Raw genomic sequence first — 7872 nt, 5'->3', positions numbered from 1 at the left:
TGTATCAATTATATTATGACAGACCAGCTAGATCTACTGTGTCTATTATATTATGACAGACTAGCTAGATCTACTGTCTCTGTTATATTATGACAGACCAGCTAGATCTACTGTCTCTATTATAATATGACAGACCAGCTAGATCTACTGTCTCTGTTATATTATGACAGACCAGCTAGAGCTACTGTCTCTATTATATTATGCTAGATCTACTGTCTCTATTATATTATGACAGACCAGCTAGATCTACTGTCTCTATGATATTATGACAGACCAGCTAGATCTACTGTCTCTATTATATTATGACAGACCAGCTAGTTCTACTGTCTCAATTATATTATGACAGACCAGCTAGATCTACTGTGTCTATTATATTATGACAGACTTGCTAGATCTACTGTCTCTGTTATATTATGACAGACCAGCTAGATCTACTGTCTCTATTATAATATGACAGACCAGCTAGATCTACTGTCTCTGTTATATTATGACAGACCAGCTAGATCTACTGTCTCTATTATATTATGACAGACCAGCTAGAGCTACTGTCTCTATTATATTATGCTAGATCTACTGTCTCTATTATATTATGACAGACCAGCTAGATCTACTGTCTCTATGATATTATGACAGACCAGCTAGATCTACTGTCTCTATTATATTATGACAGACCAGCTAGTTCTACTGTCTCAATTATATTATGACAGACCAGCTAGATCTACTGTGTCTATTATATTATTACAGACTAGCTAGATCTACTGTCTCTGTTATATTATGACAGACCAGCTAGATCTACTGTCTCTATGATATTATGTCAGACCAGCTAGATCTACTGTCTCTATTATAATATGACAGACCAGCTAGATCTACTGTCTCTATGATATTATGACAGACCAGCTAGATCTACTGTCTCTATTATTTTATGACAGACCAGCTAGTTCTACTGTCTCAATTATATTATGACAGACCAGCTAGATCTACTGTGTCTATTATATTATGACAGACTAGCTAGATCTACTGTCTCTATTATGACAGACCAGCTAGATCTACTGTCTCTGTTATATTATGACAGACCAGCTAGATCTACTGTCTCTATTATAATATGACAGACCAGCTAGATCTACTGTCTCTGTTATATTATGACAGACCAGCTAGATCTACTGTCTCTATTATATTATGACAGACCAGCTAGAGCTACTGTCTCTATTATATTATGCTAGATCTACTGTCTCTATTATATTATGACAGACCAGCTAGATCTACTGTCTCTATGATATTATGACAGACCAGCTAGATCTACTGTCTCTATTATATTATGACAGACCAGCTAGTTCTACTGTCTCAATTATATTATGACAGACCAGCTAGATCTACTGTGTCTATTATATTATGACAGACTAGCTAGATCTACTGTCTCTGTTATATTATGACAGACCAGCTAGATCTACTGTCTCTATGATATTATGTCAGACCAGCTAGATCTACTGTCTCTTTTATAATATGACAGACCAGCTAGATCTACTGTCTCTGTTATATTATGACAGACCAGCTAGATCTAATGTCTCTATTATATTATGACAGACCAGCTAGAGCTACTGTCTCTATTATATTATGACAGACCAGCTAGATCTACTGTCTCTATTATATTATGTCAGGCCAGCTAGATGCACTGTCTCTATTATATTATGACAGACCAGCTAGATCTACTGTCTCTATTATAATATGACAGACCAGCTAGATCTACTGTCTCTATGATATTATGTCAGACCAGCTAGATCTAGTGTCTCTATTATAATATGACAGACCAGCTAGATCTACTGTCTCTATGATATTATGACAGACCAGCTAGATCTACTGTCTCTATTATATTATGACAGACCAGCTAGTTCTACTGTCTCAATTATATTATGACAGACCAGCTAGATCTACTGTGTCTATTATATTATGACAGACTAGCTAGATCTACTGTCTCTGTTATATTATGACAGACCAGCTAGATCTACTGTCTCTATTATAATATGACAGACCAGCTAGATCTACTGTCTCTGTTATATTATGACAGACCAGCTAGAGCTACTGTCTCTATTATATTATGCTAGATCTACTGTCTCTATTATATTATGACAGACCAGCTAGATCTACTGTCTCTATGGTATTATGACAGACCAGCTAGATCTACTGTCTCTATTATATTATGACAGACCAGCTAGTTCTACTGTCTCAATTATATTATGACAGACCAGCTAGATCTACTGTGTCTATTATATTATGACAGACTAGCTAGATCTACTGTCTCTGTTATATTATGACAGACCAGCTAGATCTACTGTCTCTATTATAATATGACAGACCAGCTAGATCTACTGTCTCTGTTATATTATGACAGACCAGCTAGAGCTACTGTCTCTATTATATTATGCTAGATCTACTGTCTCTATTATATTATGACAGACCAGCTAGATCTACTGTCTCTATGGTATTATGACAGACCAGCTAGATCTACTGTCTCTATTATATTATGACAGACCAGCTAGTTCTACTGTCTCAATTATATTATGACAGACCAGCTAGATCTACTGTGTCTATTATATTATGACAGACTTGCTAGATCTACTGTCTCTGTTATATTATGACAGACCAGCTAGATCTACTGTCTCTATTATAATATGACAGACCAGCTAGATCTACTGTCTCTGTTATATTATGACAGACCAGCTAGATCTACTGTCTCTATTATATTATGACAGACCAGCTAGAGCTACTGTCTCTATTATATTATGCTAGATCTACTGTCTCTATTATATTATGACAGACCAGCTAGATCTACTGTCTCTATGATATTATGACAGACCAGCTAGATCTACTGTCTCTATTATATTATGACAGACCAGCTAGTTCTACTGTCTCAATTATATTATGACAGACCAGCTAGATCTACTGTGTCTATTATATTATGACAGACTAGCTAGATCTACTGTCTCTTGTTATATTATGACAGACCAGCTAGATCTACTGTCTCTATGATATTATGTCAGACCAGCTAGATCTACTGTCTCTATTATAATATGACAGACCAGCTAGATCTACTGTCTCTATGATATTATGACAGACCAGCTAGATCTACTGTCTCTATTATTTTATGACAGACCAGCTAGTTCTACTGTCTCAATTATATTATGACAGACCAGCTAGATCTACTGTGTCTATTATATTATGACAGACTAGCTAGATCTACTGTCTCTATTATGACAGACCAGCTAGATCTACTGTCTCTGTTATATTATGACAGACCAGCTAGATCTACTGTCTCTATTATAATATGACAGACCAGCTAGATCTACTGTCTCTGTTATATTATGACAGACCAGCTAGATCTACTGTCTCTATTATATTATGACAGACCAGCTAGAGCTACTGTCTCTATTATATTATGCTAGATCTACTGTCTCTATTATATTATGACAGACCAGCTAGATCTACTGTCTCTATTATATTAAGACAGACCAGCTAGATCTAATGTCTCTATTGAATCATGGCAGACCAGCTAGATCTAATGTTTCTATTATATCATGACAGACCAGCTAGATCTACTGTGTCTATTATATTATGACAGACCAGATAGATCTACTGTCTCTATTATATTATGACAGACCAGCTAGATCTACTGTCTCTATTATAATATGACAGACCAGCTAGATCTACTGTCTCTGTTATATTATGACAGACCAGCTAGATCTACTGTCTCTATTATATTATGACAGACCAGCTAGAGCTACTGTCTCTATTATATTATGCTAGATCTACTGTCTCTATTATATTATGACAGACCAGCTGGATCTACTGTCTCTATTGAATCATGACAGACCAGCTAGATCTAATGTTTCTATTATATCATGACAGACCAGCTAGATCTACTGTGTCTATTATATTATGACAGACCAGATAGATCTACTGTCTCTATTATATTATGACAGACCAGCTAGATCTACTGTCTCTATTATAATATGACAGACCAGCTAGATCTACTGTCTCTGTTATATTATGACAGACCAGCTAGATCTACTGTCTCTATTATATTATGACAGACCAGCTAGAGCTACTGTCTCTATTATATTATGACAGACCAGCTAGATCTACTGTCTCTATTATATTATGTCAGGCCAGCTAGATGCACTGTCTCTATTATATTATGACAGACCAGCTAGATCTACTGTCTCTATTATAATATGACAGACCAGCTAGATCTACTGTCTCTATGATATTATGTCAGACCAGCTAGATCTACTGTCTCTATTATAATATGACAGACCAGCTAGATCTACTGTCTCTATGATATTATGACAGACTACCTAGATCTACTGTCTCTATTATATTATGACAGACCAGCTAGTTCTACTGTCTCAATTATATTATGACAGACCAGCTAGATCTACTGTGTCTATTATATTATGACAGACTAGCTAGATCTACTGTCTCTGTTATATTATGACAGACCAGCTAGATCTACTGTCTCTATTATAATATGACAGACCAGCTAGATCTACTGTCTCTGTTATATTATGACAGACCAGCTAGAGCTACTGTCTCTATTATATTATGCTAGATCTACTGTCTCTATTATATTATGACAGACCAGCTAGATCTACTGTCTCTATGATATTATGACAGACCAGCTAGATCTACTGTCTCTATTATATTATGACAGACCAGCTAGTTCTACTGTCTCAATTATATTATGACAGACCAGCTAGATCTACTGTCTCTATTATATTATGACAGACCAGCTAGATCTACTGTCTCTATTATATTATGACAGACTTGCTAGATCTACTGTCTCTGTTGTATTATGACAGACCAGCTAGATCTACTGTCTCTATTATATTATGAAAGACCAGCTAGAGCTACTGTCTCTATTATATTATGCTAGATCTACTGTCTCTATTATATTATGACAGACCAGCTAGATCTACTGTCTCTATGATATTATGACAGACCAGCTAGATCTACTGTCTCTATTATATTATGACAGACCAGCTAGAGCTACTGTCTCTATTATATTATGCTAGATCTACTGTCTCTATTATATTATGACAGACCAGCTAGATCTACTGTCTCTATTATATTATGACAGACCAGCTAGATCTAATGTCTCTATTGAATCATGACAGACCAGCTAGATCTAATGTTTCTATTATATCATGACAGAACAGCTAGATCTACTGTGTCTATTATATTATGACAGACCAGATAGATCTACTGTCTCTATTATATTATGACAGACCAGCTAGATCTACTGTCTCTATTATAATATGACAGACCAGCTAGATCTACTGTCTCTGTTATATTATGACAGACCAGCTAGATCTACTGTCTCTATTATATTATGACAGACCAGCTAGAGCTACTGTCTCTATTATATTATGCTAGATCTACTGTCTCTATTATATTATGACAGACCAGCTAGATCTACTGTCTCTATTATATTATGACAGACCAGCTAGATCTAATGTCTCTATTGAATCATGACAGACCAGCCAGATCTAATGTTTCTATTATATCATGACAGACCAGCTAGATCTAATGTGTCTATTATATTATGACAGACCAGATAGATCTACTGTCTCTATTATATTATGACAGACCAGCTAGATATACTGTCTCTATTATAATATGACAGACCAGCTAGATCTACTGTCTCTGTTATATTATGACAGACCAGCTAGATCTACTGTCTCTGTTATATTATGACAGACCAGCTAGAGCTACTGTCTCTATTATATTATGACAGACCAGCTAGATCTACTGTCTCTATTATAATATGTCAGACCAGCTAGATGCACTGTCTCTATTATATTATGACAGACCAGCTAGATCTACTGTCTCTATTTTAATATGACAGACCAGCTAGATCTACTGTCTCTATGATATTATGTGAGACCAGCTAGATCTACTGTCTCTATTATAATATGACAGACCAGCTAGATCTACTGTCTCTATTATAATATGACAGACCAGCTAGATCTACTGTCTCTGTTATATTATGACAGACCAGCTAGATCTACTGTCTCTATTATATTATGACAGACCAGCTAGAGCTACTGTCTCTATTATATTATGCTAGATCTACTGTCTCTATTATATTATGACAGACCAGCTAGATCTACTGTCTCTATTATACTATGACAGACCAGCTAGATCTAATGTCTCTATTGAATCATGACAGACCAGCCAGATCTAATGTTTCTATTATATCATGACAGACCAGCTAGATCTAATGTGTCTATTATATTATGACAGACCAGATAGATCTACTGTCTCTATTATATTATGAAAGACCAGCTAGATATACTGTCTCTATTATAATATGACAGACCAGCTAGATCTACTGTCTCTGTTATATTATGACAGACCAGCTAGATCTACTGTCTCTATTATATTATGACAGACCAGCTAGAGCTACTGTCTCTATTATATTATGCTAGATCTACTGTCTCTATTATATTATGACAGACCAGCTAGATCTACTGTCTCTATTATATTAAGACAGACCAGCTAGATCTAATGTCTCTATTGAATCATGGCAGACCAGCTAGATCTAATGTTTCTATTATATCATGACAGACCAGCTAGATCTACTGTGTCTATTATATTATGACAGACCAGATAGATCTACTGTCTCTATTATATTATGACAAACCAGCTAGATCTACTGTCTCTATTATAATATGACAGACCAGCTAGATCTACTGTCTCTGTTATATTATGACAGACCAGCTAGATCTACTGTCTCTATTATATTATGACAGACCAGCTAGAGCTACTGTCTCTATTATATTATAATAGATCTACTGTCTCTATTATATTATGACAGACCAGCTAGATCTACTGTCTCTATTGGATCATGACAGACCAGCTAGATCTAATGTTTCTATTATATCATGACAGACCAGCTAGATCTACTGTGTCTATTATATTATGACAGACCAGATAGATCTACTGTCTCTATTATATTATGACAGACCAGCTAGATCTACTGTCTCTATTATAATATGACAGACCAGCTAGATCTACTGTCTCTGTTATATTATGACAGACCAGCTAGATCTACTGTCTCTATTATATTATGACAGACCAGCTAGAGCTACTGTCTCTATTATATTATGACAGACCAGCTAGATCTACTGTCTCTATTATATTATGTCAGGCCAGCTAGATGCACTGTCTCTATTATATTATGACAGACCAGCTAGATCTACTGTCTCTATTATAATATGACAGACCAGCTAGATCTACTGTCTCTATGATATTATGTCAGACCAGCTAGATCTACTGTCTCTATTATAATATGACAGACCAGCTAGATCTACTGTCTCTATGATATTATGACAGACTACCTAGATCTACTGTCTCTATTATATTATGACAGACCAGCTAGTTCTACTGTCTCAATTATATTATGACAGACCAGCTAGATCTACTGTGTCTATTATATTATGACAGACTAGCTAGATCTACTGTCTCTGTTATATTATGACAGACCAGCTAGATCTACTGTCTCTATTATAATATGACAGACCAGCTAGATCTACTGTCTCTGTTATATTATGACAGACCAGCTAGAGCTACTGTCTCTATTATATTATGCTAGATCTACTGTCTCTATTATATTATGACAGACCAGCTAGATCTACTGTCTCTATGATATTATGACAGACCAGCTAGATCTACTGTCTCTATTATATTATGACAGACCAGCTAGTTCTACTGTCTCAATTATATTATGACAGACCAGCTAGATCTACTGTGTCTATTATATTATGACAGACTTGCTAGATCTACTGTCTCTGTTATATTATGACAGACCAGCTAGAT

Source organism: Oncorhynchus mykiss, chromosome 4, assembly GCF_057628025.1.
Source record: "Oncorhynchus mykiss isolate SJ-2025 chromosome 4, ASM5762802v1, whole genome shotgun sequence".
Lineage (NCBI taxonomy): Eukaryota > Metazoa > Chordata > Actinopteri > Salmoniformes > Salmonidae > Oncorhynchus > Oncorhynchus mykiss.
The sequence above is the reverse complement of the archived record's forward strand: the minus strand, read 5'-3'. Positions refer to the sequence as shown.